Below are 12,777 nucleotides of genomic sequence, written 5' to 3' on the forward strand. Positions count from 1 at the left end.
TTTCCCACCATTGTATGTTGGAAGTGTTAACTTTTTGATTTTTACAGGGACCCTTAGGAATCTTAGTCTTAGGGACTCAAGAGTGCTTTGCGTCTCAGAGGAGATTTTTGCATTTGGACTTTTGAGCACTACTAGAACTCTTGGGACTTTGAGAAAGGAATTAATGATTTTTGGTCATACAAAGGAGAGTTATATCATGTTAGGCAGAATTATGACCTCTTACTGTTTTTATTTGGAAACCATGGTATAAAGAGATGTTTTTGGGTATTGAGTTGATAAAAGATGGACTTGTAATCTTGATTGTCAACTTGATTGGATTTGAAGATGTCCCAGAGATCAGTAAGGACACCACTGTGAGAGTATTTCCAGAGATGATTAAGGGAGAAGTCCTGCCTGAACATAAGTGTCACCATCCCCTAAGTTGTGAGCACAGATGTAATAAAGGAGAAGGAGAAGCCCACTAGCACAGGCATTCCCCCCTCCTTCTTTCTCTCTCTCTCTCTCTCTCTCTCTCTCTCTCTCTCTCTCTCTCTCTCTCTCTCTCTCCTTCCTGGCTGCCAGGAGATTAGCAGCTCTCTGCCATGACTTTCCCACCATGATGGATTAAAATCTCTGAAACCATAAGCCAAAATAAGTATTCTTCCTTTAAGTTATTTTTGTCAGGCATTTGTTGCAGCAATGGAAAAACCTAGCACATTTCCTATCTTATGAGAATTATAGATTACTAGTTTATTCTTTTTGTCTTCCTTTATTGAGGTATAATTGATATATAATAAACAGCACATAGTTAAAGGGTACAGTTTGATGTGTTTGGGTATGTGTTGACACCCATGCAATTAACACCACAGTCAAGACAATGATCCTATCCATCACTCTCAAAAGTTTACTCATGCCCCTTTGTGATCCAGCCCTGCCCCCAGTCCCAGGCAACCAATTGGCTTTTCTTGTAGATGTGTTTGCATTAACTAACATCTTATAGAAGTTGAATAATACCATACATATTCTTTTTTTAAAAAACAGGGTTACTTCACTTTATTTTTGTAAAAAACTCTATGCTGTAGCCACAGCTGGACCCCAGGGGCCCTCTGTACAGAGACTCTGATGTAGGTTTTCACGAGATGGTCAGTAAGTTCCTGATAGGAAGACTTGGTGAACATGATCTCTTTCTAGAAGTCAGGGGTCAAGTAGCTATAGGTCTTAGAGGTGTCATCAAAGGTGGCCTTGGCAAAGTTGCACAGAGTGGCAGTGCAGCCCCAACCTGAAGAGTAGCAATAATCAATACCAGCCATCAGCAGCAGCTGGTTGGGCACAGGAGCTGACATGATGCCGTGCCCCTGGGGGCAGGGATGAGGCACACCAGCACAGAACTACAGCGGCCTAACACCTTGCATAAGATGGTGTGGGGCTTGCCAATCTTGTTCCCCCAAAAGCCTCTTCACACAGGGACAGTGGAGAGGTTGACCAAGATGATGGATCCTGGGATGGCAGTGGCTACCTCTTTGGAACACTTAACTCCCATCCTGATGTGCCCATTGTAGTCCCAGTGGCTACAAATGCCTTGAATCTGGTTTGTTGGCCAGCCTGGGGCCTACTTCTGCATAGGCATGGTCTTCAAGACCTCATCCCCGGGAAGAAGTCAACAGTCTCAGACTCCTTGATGGGCAGTCAAAAAAGATAGATCTCCTCCAAGGACTTTATCTTCGTGTCCTTGACCAGGCGGCCCAGCCTTGTGACAGGGATCCACTCCTTGCCTTTGGCCTTGCCTCCATGAGCCCTGTGGCCTCAGCCTGGGCCCCCGATCATAGCAGTGACCAGAGGCCACTGCTGAACCCTCTGCAGAAGGGTAGGTAGTTGGATGAATGGATAGATAGATAGATGATTATAGATAAGATAGATAGATGATAGATACATAGATAAGATAGATGATAGGTAATTATAGATAAGATAGATGATAGATAGTTGGTAAATAGATAGATAAGATAGATGATAGATACATAGATAGATAGATAGAGATTACACAGTCATCCCTTGGTTTCCATGGAAAATGGTTCCAGGAGTCTATGCAGATACTAAAATCCTCTCATATTCAAGTCCCTTATATAAAATGACATGATATTTGCATATAACTTACGTACATTCTCCTGTATATATTAAATCACCTCTAGATGACTTATGATGTAAAATACAATGTAAATGCAGTGAAAATGATTGTTGTACTGTAGTGTTTAGGGACTAATGAAAAGAAAAAAGTCTCTATATGTTCAGTGCAGATGTGACTTTTTGAATATTGTCAATCCTTGGTTGGGCGAATCTGCAAAAGCAAAAGCCATAGGTCAACTCCACATATGTGTGTGAGATCTTGCTTTATAAGATTCTTATCAAGAAATGGCTGGCAAAGTGCCTGTGAAAATGCCCTTTGCAATTTTGCATGATTTTTCCTGCAATAACCATTCAGCCTCACATAACGAGCCCAGAGATCAGGCACGGTTCCACAGTTCATAGTTCCAGTGAATAATTTGGTACAGTTTTAATGGCCTGCCATAATAAAAGAGTCATCAGAACCATTCTAAAGCTATTTCTAGCACAGGTCTTTACCTTGGCTGTCACAGTCAACCACACCAACAAGAAAAAGAATAATTAGAAGTTGGTAAACTCTCCATTTGTTTCAACCTCTGATCTAAGATAAATCTTCTTATCAGGGTTCCAGTCACAGTCTCCTTTCCCTAGACAATAAGCCAGCTTCCATGTCACAACCTAGTTCCTGTCCATGCAGGACCCTAGGGGAGGAAGAGAGACGTTGAAAGAGGGGAAAAGGGAGACAGATGGGGAAAGAAGGGAGAAGAGAAGGTGGATAGAGGGGAGGAGAAGAGGGATAAGGAAAGGAAGATGAACGAGACAGGAGAAGTGGTTTCAAATGACCCTGTGCCGTTTCTTTTCTTGGACCTAGAATGTTACTAAAAAGGAAGTTTAAGTCTAAATGTACATTTCAGAGTTCCTACCATTTTGTATACATCAAAAGTGTCTGGGAGCCAGGCACCAATGACTCACACCTGTAATCCTACCTACTCAGGAGGCAGAGATCAGGAGGATCATGGTTCAAAGCCAGCTGGACAAATAGTTCACAAAACCCTATCTCGAAATTACCCAAAACAAAAAAGGGGTGGTGGAGTGGCTCAAGTAGTAGAGTGCCTTCCTAGCAAGCATGAAGCCCAGTTCAAATCCCAGTACCAGCACTAAAATCAAGGGACTGTGGTAAGATGGAAGGCCAGTGCTTCAAGGCCGTCTGTGCTGGACATCAATTTGCACAGTAACAGATCTTCTGCTTGTGTGCAACAAGTTGTGCCTCTGAAATATCTAAGGTGAAAATTCTCAACCTGAGACCATCTTCAGGTTTCTGTACAAGGGAACTGCTGCATGTCCTCACAAGGCCCCTTCCTGCTCTAGCACCATGCTATCATATGGGAAGAGATAATTCTGCCAGGGACATTCTTTCTAAAACTGTTACTCAACATTCACTCAAGCTCTGCCTTTGTTTTGCAGAACTGGGGTTTTGAACTAAGCACCTGTACTTGCCAGGCAGGTGCTCTAATGGTTGAAGCCCATCTCCAGCCTTTTTTGCTTTAGTTAATTTTCTAATAGGGTCTTGCATCAGCCTGGATCACGATCCTCTCATTTTAAGCTGCCTGCCATAGCTGGGATGACAGGCACATGCCACCATGCCCAGCTCATTTGTTGAGATGGTAGTCTGCTAATTTTTTGCCTGGGCAGGCCTCAAACTGTGATCCTCCCAATCTCTGCCTCTTTAGTAGCTAGGATTACAAGCAGTACATTCAAAGCAGGAAAGGCCACTCAGTGTGGAGGTGGCAGTGATCACTTTCTGAACAACTCACATCTTCTGTGGTGCAGAGTGGCTGCACATTTTGAAAATGCAGGGACTGATGACTGCACAAGGCTCTTCAGGGAAAAGCTGCCTGCCATGGTATGAGCTTGAGTGACAGCACCTTCGTCACTGGGCTTTTGAGAGGGTTGAATAAATTAACAGGCACAGAGCACCCAGAATGAGCCTCTGCAATCTAAGTGTATATGGCATTCCCTAGTACTGGTGTGAGCCTTTGGATGTGCTGAACCTGTGTACAGTTATTAGGTGAAAGAAAAGTGTTGGCTTCTCTCAGCAACATGGACAGGCAGGTGGCCTAGTGTCCTCAGCAGTCACCCAAATGGCTTCATTTCTTATCAGTCCCAAAGGGTATGCAGGAGAGCCGCTCCAACCACCTGTAAAGATGTTTCCAGTCACAGCCATTCCTGTGAAAGGCTGGCACCATGCAGATGACAAATGCTTATGTCACAAATCCGCCACTGTCTTAATCAAAACTGAAATATGACCAAGAATTCCCCAAGGAAACCCTTACTGAGAAGGTCAATTCGGGTCAACTCTGTCATCTGCATGAGGTAAGAAGGTTTTTCCCAGCCTCATTATGTACACACATCTCTCTGATCTTCCTGCTCCAGATAGAGTCAGCGTGGAGCCCCTGCTGTGGGAGTCCAAGTTTTGTAGAGTCTGTTCACTTCCTTACCGTTCTATGGCTGCTTCTCAGATTATGATACCATGAGATAGGGACTGTGTCTTCTGGAGCCACTCTATCCTCTGCCATAAAAGGAGGGCCAGTCCCACCAGAACCAACATTCTTACACAGAAGAAAAACTGCTTAAAATCAAGGCCTAAACGGGCACCAGTGGCTCACACCTTAGTCCTAGCTACTCAGGAGGCAGAGATCAGATCAACTGGTTTGAAGCCAGTTGGGCAAATAGTTTGCAAGATCCTATCTCAAGACAATCCATCACAAAAAAAGGGGTGGTGGAAAGGCTCAAGGTTTAGGCTCTGAGTTCAAGCCCTAGTATCACAAAAAAATTAAAAAATGAAAAATCAAGGGTTGTCTCAAAGGGAAACAGGCAGAACACAAAATCACAATAGGACTCCAGACCAATGGGTGGAGTAGGTGGCCAGGGGTGGCCCCATGATAGCCCAGGTGGGTTGCAGAAAAGACCATCAGATGTTGCCAGACCTCCAAGTACATAGATTTGGTATTCTACCTCTCCAAGAATACTCAGTGTATTCCACAACAAATAATTAAGGTTATTTGATAAAATTCAACATCGTTTCATGACAAAAGCTCTGAGGAAACAGTAATAGAAGGAATGTACTTCAACATAATAAAGGCTACATATGACAAACCCATAGCCAACATCATACTTAATGGGGAAAAACTGAAACCATTTCCCCTAAGGTCAGGAATGAGATAAGGGTGCCCGCTCTCCCCACTCCTATACAACATAGTCTTAGATTTCTTAGTCAGAGCGAGAAGATAGGAAGAAGAAATAAAAGGAATACAAATAGGTAAGGAATAAGTCAAAACTATCCCTGTTTGCAGATGACATGATTTTATACCTAAAAGACAAGGAAAATCTCTGCCAAAAATAAACAGCTTCAGCAAAATAGCAGGATACAAAATCAATTTACAAAACTCAGTAGCTTTTCTATACACCAACAATGAACAGATTGAGAAAGAATATAGGGAAACAATTCCATTTACAAAAGCCTCAAAAAAAGCAAATACCTAGGAATAAACTTAACAAAGGATGTGAAAGACCTCTATAAGGAAAACTATAAACCACTGAAGAAAGAAATCAAAGAAGACTATAGAAGATGGAAAGATCTCCCATGCTCATGGATTGGCAGAATCAACATTGTAAAAATGGCTATACTACCAAAAGCAATCTACATGTTCAACCCAATTCCCATCAAAATCCCAATGACGTTCATCGCAGAGATTGAAAAATCAATCCTAAAGTTCATTTGGAAACACGAAAGACCACAAATAGCCAAGGTAATATACTGACAAAAAAGAGCAGTGCCGGAGGTTTCACAATACCCAACTTCAAACTCTATTACAGAGCCATAGCAGTAAAAACAGCACGGTACTGGCACAAAAACAGATGTGAAGACCATTGGAACAGAATAGAGGACCCGGATGTGAATCCATACAGCTACACCCACCTAATTTTTGACAGCTGTGCCAAAAACATACAATGGAGACAGGACAGCTTCTTCAACAAGTGTTGCTGGGAAAACTAGATATCTGCCTACAGAAAGCTGAAACTAGATCCATGTCTCTCACCCTGTACAAATATCAAGTCAAAGTGGATTAAGGACCTTAATATCAGACCTGAAACCTTGAAGCTAGTACAGGAAAGAGCAGGGAATAAACTGGAAGCAATACTTCCTCAGCAGAATGCAAGTGGCTCAGCAAATAAGAGCAGGATTGGCAAGTGGGACTACATGAAATTAAAAAGCTTCTGCACAACAAAAGAAATGGTCTCTAAACTAAAGAGACTACCCACAGAGTGAGAGAAAATCTTTACCAGTTACATCAGACAAGGGACTGATGACCAGAATATATAGGGAGCTCAAAAAACTAAACTCCTAAAAAATCAATGACCCAATGAAGAAATGGGCAAATGAACTGAACAGAGCTTTTTCAAAGGAAGAAGTCCAAATAGCCAAAAAAAAAAAAAAAAAAAAAAAAACACATTAAAAAAATGCGCACCATCCCTGGCCATAAAGGAAACGCAAATCAAACCACACTAAGGTTCCACCTCACTCCTGTCAGAACAGCTATCATCAAAAATACCACCAACAACAAATGTTGGTGAGGATGCAGGAAAAAAGGAACCCTCATACACTGCTGGTGGGAATGTAAGCTGGTACAACCACTATGGAAAACAATATGGAGGGTCCTTAAAAAACTAACCATACATCTGCCATATGATCCAGCAATACCACTCTTAGAGAATATCCGAAGGAATATAAGTCAGATGACAACAAAGACACCTGCACACCCATGTTTATTGCAGCACTATTCACAATAGCCAAGTTATAGAAACAGCCAAGATGCCCCACCACTGATGAATGGATTAAGAAAATGTGGTATCTATACACAATGGAATTTTACTCAGCCACAAAGAATGAAATTTTGTCATTTGCAGGTAAATGGATGGAACTGGAGAACATCATCTTAAGCGATGTTAGTCAGGCTTAGAAGGCCAAAAATTGTATGTTCTCCCTCATATGCGGATTATAGACCCAAAACAAATGCAGAAATATTATTGGGCATGGGTCACACACTAAGGGGAGACTGCACACAGGAGGGATATGAAAAGGAAAGGAAATCAAAAACCTGCACTTGTTTGATGTGCTCTCTGTACAGGCATGAATGTAGAAATCTTAAACTGGCTGGGGCCACCGTGGGAAGGGGACTAGGGAGGAGTGAAGAGGAGTCGAGGAATGAACCAATTGGGGTTGTAATACACATATGCATGGAAACATCACAAGGAATCCCCCTGTGTAGCTATCTTCATCTCAAATTAGCAAAAACGCCATGTTTCTCTTTTTCTCTTTCATGTTTCTTCTTCTACAAAATCGGAGAACAGGAGGACAGAACAGGTTCTGCCACCTGGGGGTGGGGAGAAGCTGGTTAGCACTGGTGGGAGTGGGGAGGATGTAGGGAAAGGGGGTAGGAGGATGAATTCTGTGTAAATAATGTGTGCACATGTATGTAAATACAAAAATGATACCTGTTGAAACTGTTCCAGGAATTGGAGGAGGGGAGAGGAAGGACAGCAGTGGAGGGGGTGAATTCAAGTATGATATATTTGATATATTGTAAGAACCTTTGTAAATGTTACAATGTACCCCCACCCAGAACAACTATAAGGGAAAAAATAATTAAAGCTACATAGAGAGCTCTAACTACAAACACAAACACATTCACACAGATATAGAGCTAAAAACTTGACAATTCTTTAATTTAAAAAAAAATTTTATAACTGGGTGCAGGTGGCTCATGTCTATAATCCTAGCTACTTGGGAGGCAGAGATTGGGAAGACTGCAGTTCAAGGCCAGCCCAGGCAAAAAGTTCAAGAGACTCCATCTCAACAGAAAAAGCTAGGTGCAATGGTGCATGCCTGGCATCCCAAAGACAAGGGAAGCATAGATAGGAGGAGAGACCTTATCTCAAAGGGCTGGAGTGTGGCTCAAACTGTAGAACACCTCTTAGCAAGCTCAAGGCCCTAAGTTCAAACCACACTACCACCAAAAAAATGAAAACAATTTGAGAGACCCTTATAATGATGTGGTTGATATTTATGGTAAAGAAAAAGTCTAAACCTCTCTCTCTCTCTCTCTCTCTCTCTCTCACACACACACACACACATAAACTTCAAAAACTTCCAAAAAGAGCAACCTAAGCAGAAGGAATCCATTTTAATAGAGGAATTTCAAAACAGCAATCCTTTATTCTCCCACTCCCAAGCTCGTTCAGAAGCCCAGGTACCATCTTGATGAAATACACCGCAGTCACGTACCAGTCCGGAGTCCTTGGGGTCACCTTTTGAACCACGTGAGAGCTGGTACATTGTTCCACCCCCTCTGCACTCAGCATCCAGCCCTATACTTGGACTCTGAAGAGGTCACACCCTATAAAAACTAAGTACAAAAAGAGAAATAAGTCATTCACTTGGATGACATCCAACACAGAAATGGAGAAGAGACTGTGCCTGGAAAAGCAGCCTCCACCACATCCACTGCTGACCTTGATCTGTCACAAGCATTGCTAAAAGAGAGAGCTCCGAGGACATGCGCCAGCTTTAATTAATAGCTAACCATCCCAATTGAAGAAAGGTTATCCTCTTTCAGTGGAATTTTCCATTAGATTTGCAAATGATACCTTATGTCAAATCAGTTCCAAATTGAACTACAAAGTCCAGGTTGTGAGGGTGTAAGGAAGGAAGGCAGAGGGCACACCTGGAATGCAACATCAAATCCCAGGCACAGTAAATTACTGAAGTACAATAGTAAACACCTTGACACCCAGAATCCCAGAAAAGCAGAGTGTTCTTGGCCCTGGTTGGACTGCTGCATGTGAAGAAAACAACCTGAACCATTAAGAGGTAACACCTCAACTTCGCTTCCTAGGAACCTTTCCAGACCCTAAATTTAAACAGCTGGATTATCATTTAAGAGCCATCCACTTACCTTCTGGAAGTAAGGGGCTCCTGGGAGAAGTGGGTGCTGAGCCTCATGAACAGGATGAGGCACTCTGGGCCTTGCTTGTTCCCCACATAAACAGCCTTTTTTTGAGCCACTTGTGTTTAGTGTGTACTACTTACACAGGTCACAGTAGACTCATTTCATTGTGGATGGTTCCAAGGATGCTTAAAAAAGAATAAAAACTGTATTTTTTTTTTGAAAGAAAAACAGTCTCTGCTTCCAAAGTTCTAAATTCAAGTAATGAAACATGTGGTGTGAAAACATAACTAAACTCCATTTTAAACCTCTGAAGTTCAAACAGACAGACTCCATCCAGGGAAGAGGAAGTATTAAAATAAGGGAGAGAAAGCAGCCAAACCTTGGCGGCTCAGATATGAGAGGTGAAGACAGGAACACATTTGTACAAGGAAGCCTGGACCCGTGCACTTTCCTGAATCCTGCCTCAGGTGGAGAAAGCGATATGAGCCCTAAAATGTAGACAATATTCACAGCTCCCTTGGCTGTGGGGTCAGGAGGGCAGGCTGGGCTAGAAGTCATCCCTTCAAAGCACAGACCATAGTGCTGCCTGGAATGGGTGGGCAATGAGTAGCATGAAGGAAGGAATCACAGAACCACTGGCATTTATTAGGCCCTTTCTCCATAATGGGTCTCTTTCTAAGTACTGAGTCATAAATCTTCCCCCAAATGTACCTACTACATTATCTCCACTTCACAGGGAAGGAAGTCATACCACTTGCCCAGGCCTCCTTGGTAGTAACTGGCAGTGATGGGATTTGAACCTCTCTCTGGGAATGCCAGCACACAGTGACAGAGTAATAATGTCACCATTTTGTGAATCGGTGGCCATTTTATCCTCAGGCCTCAGTTCTTTGCCTCGTTGATTGCTGGCGTACGCCACCATGATGAGTGACTCCTGTGCACGCGCTAACTTCCTCAAGCTCCCTCTTCTATAAAAGCCACGCCTGGCCCAGAGTCAGTGCTGCGCCACCTTCCCCTGGCCAGCCTGGCTGTTCCAGCCTGCTGTTAAACCTTGCTCTTGGACTGAGACTTTTCTCCTGAGCTTTCTTCGCAAGTGGCATTTTTCCTAACATTTTGGTGCCGTGACTTGGATCATGTGTGCTCCCAACACTGACCTTGATCTCCTGGCCTCCCCCCAGCCCATCCTGCCCTCGCTCTCTCTCTCTCTCTAAAAGTTAAACTCTCATTCTCTTCCTCCAGGATCTGAGCTGTTTGCCAGAACCCCCAATCCTAGAAGATTCCCTCTCTGCTCACAGGGAACTTCCTCTGCCCCAGCACGCCTCCAATCACCATCCACCACCAGTCACTCCTCCTCAAGGTCCTCTCTTGGTGAGTCCTCCTCACATGCAGAGCAGTGATCTCACTTTCTCATTTCCTTGAAATCCTAGCACTAGGTCTAGGCTTGCTCTTGTCCCCGGGGACTGGGTCCCCTAGGACTGTGGGCCCCCAGTGACAGAGGCGTCCCTTCCAGGAGTCCCACATCTACTCTCTCCTGAGGAACCGATATCTCAGGGACGCCCGTCATATCGTCTCTTCAGTTCAGGCCTCACCGTGGAGATTGGACCGTCCCAAATTCCTTCAGACTCCCCACTGGGATGTCTCCTGGCCAACCTTGGGCCCCTCCACCTAACACCTGATCTTAAGCCCCCAAAGCTCATTTTTCTCTGTAATCTGGCCTGGCCCCAATATCAGTTAGACAATGCCTCCAAATGGCCACTTAATGGCTCTTTTGATCCCAATATTTTAAGAGATTTATACAATTTCTGTGAGCATGCTGGTAAATGGAAGGAAATAGCCTACATCCAATCCTTTTCCTATCTCTGAACCAAACACTCCCTCTGTACTTCCTGTTCCCCTGCACAGGTTCTACTAGCCTCTAAACCAGCCTTTAAACCGGCCTTTAAACCAACCAAAACCTCTCCCAAACCTCCTCCTTCCTCATGTAAGCAGAGTTCCTTGTGCTATTTGCCCTGCTTCTCTCTTCCTATCTTCCTGAGGGACTTTCCCGTCATGGCGTCAAGCCAGCCGCTCCTTGCCAACTCTGGCCTCAAGGCAATTCCGGCTCTGGAGGAGCTCATGCTCCCTCCCTGTGGGCCAAGACCAAGCCCGGGGTTTATTCAGGTACACCTCATGCTACATTGGTGGAGTCCTGATTGATTACAGCATCTGATGACTGCTTCTCTTTTCCCCCCGTCTAATGCCCCTTCTGCCTGAGACAGTGACCTGAGAGTGGAGGTTTCGTGTTGCTGAAAGTGTTCCAGTACCAGTCAATGAGAACGACCTAGAGGCACAGGTGATCGCTAATCCCTCAGGCATGTGTCATGCCTCCAGGCTCTGCCTTCCCCTCCCTTACCTAAAACGTCAGGACACCTTTTCTGCACCCTCCCTGGTCTCACCACATGTCCTTTTTCTCCATCTGCCTTTCCCTCCCTGGGCTTACTGGGACCCTGGCCTCCCATGAAAAACTTGTAGCATGGTACCTTATGACTTAAGTTATTCCCACTAGTTTGTCAGCTCCCTCAGTTTAAAGCAACTTTAAATCAACTGCTAAGCACTGGTGAAGCAAAAACACTTACAAAAAAACTGCAGCGGCCACACTCACTCCCTAACTCTGCCCCCACAAGAAGAGGAGGGAAAACAAATAGGCACACTCATGCACAGGGATACCAGTCCCTGGGCACAGCAGAATGCCTGCCATAGCTAAGAGAATCCATAGAGAGGACCCAACATACATCCTAGGCCGCCAGCTGCACATGGCTGTGGCTGTGGCCCACAGCCACTTTCCCTAGGCACAGGTACACAGGAAGGGGGGAGGGGCAACAGGCCACAGGATCAGACCTAGGCAGACAGGGTTGCTTGTCCCGCATGTATATGTGTGTGGGGGGGGGCGGCACCTTGCGCAAGCCCCACTCCCAGTCCCACCTCATGCATCAGGCCCCTGGATCCAGCCCTTGTAAGCCAATTGTTAGCTCAAGGTTATAGTCTCAGGAACAGCAAAATGGGTGTTTTTGTGGTCTCTCAAATTCTCATTTTCATCTCTGAGACCACCCAGATTGGCTCCATAATTGCTATTTAGTTACCCAAATGCTGGCCATTCTTTGTAAGCCACAGGATAAACATGGGGAAGGAGGACCAAAAAGCCCCATATCAATGACAAGGCCCCCACCCCTACTGCTCCACCCTGTGCCCTACCTTCTAAGCCACCCTAATATTCAGAACCTCCTAATGGGTGCTTCCCCTTCAACAGGCAGTGGTAGGAAGAGGGCAAGTCTTATGTTCCCTTCCAATTATCAGATCTAAGGGAAATTAAAAAACATCTGGACAGCTATACTGATGCCCAGACAAATACATTCAAGCCTTTATCTCTGTGATCCAAACCTTTGAATTGAGGCAAAAGAATATTATACTTCTACTAGACCAAACTCTTGTCTCATTAGAAAAGCAATAGGTTCTGGCCCAGGCCACTCAGGTTGGAAATGATTACCATTTACAATGAGTCCCAATACTAGTGGCAACTAAAAATGAGGGAATAAATGTGCCTATACTTACAGGAGCACAGGCAGTCCCCTTAACAGATCCACACTAAAAGAGGCCAGTGATATGGCTCAAGCAGTAGAGTGCTACTTTGCAGACATAAAGTCCTGAGTTCAAG

At 44.4% G+C, this 12,777-nt stretch overlaps 1 long non-coding RNA gene and 1 pseudogene across 16 annotated transcripts in view; both read right to left on the bottom strand.

The window, feature by feature from the left end:
• Nucleotides 1-12,777, bottom strand: part of LOC141422604 (uncharacterized) — a 182,860-nt gene that overhangs the window by 136,858 nt on the left and 33,225 nt on the right. For 15 of the 16 annotated variants that reach the window (XR_012447297.1, XR_012447287.1, XR_012447305.1 and 12 more), the window contains 2 exons: nt 9,093-9,271; nt 8,423-8,543 (listed from right to left, as the gene is read on the bottom strand). The exons of the other annotated variant lie outside the window; for it this stretch is intronic. This is a non-coding gene — a long non-coding RNA (uncharacterized lncRNA). The remainder of the gene's footprint in view (nt 1-8,422; nt 8,544-9,092; nt 9,272-12,777) is intronic. 16 annotated transcript variants of the gene reach the window in all.
• On the bottom strand, nt 602-5,017 carry LOC109700997 (small ribosomal subunit protein uS5 pseudogene; annotated as a pseudogene).

This window comes from Castor canadensis, chromosome 1, assembly GCF_047511655.1.
Source record: "Castor canadensis chromosome 1, mCasCan1.hap1v2, whole genome shotgun sequence".
NCBI lineage: Eukaryota > Metazoa > Chordata > Mammalia > Rodentia > Castoridae > Castor > Castor canadensis.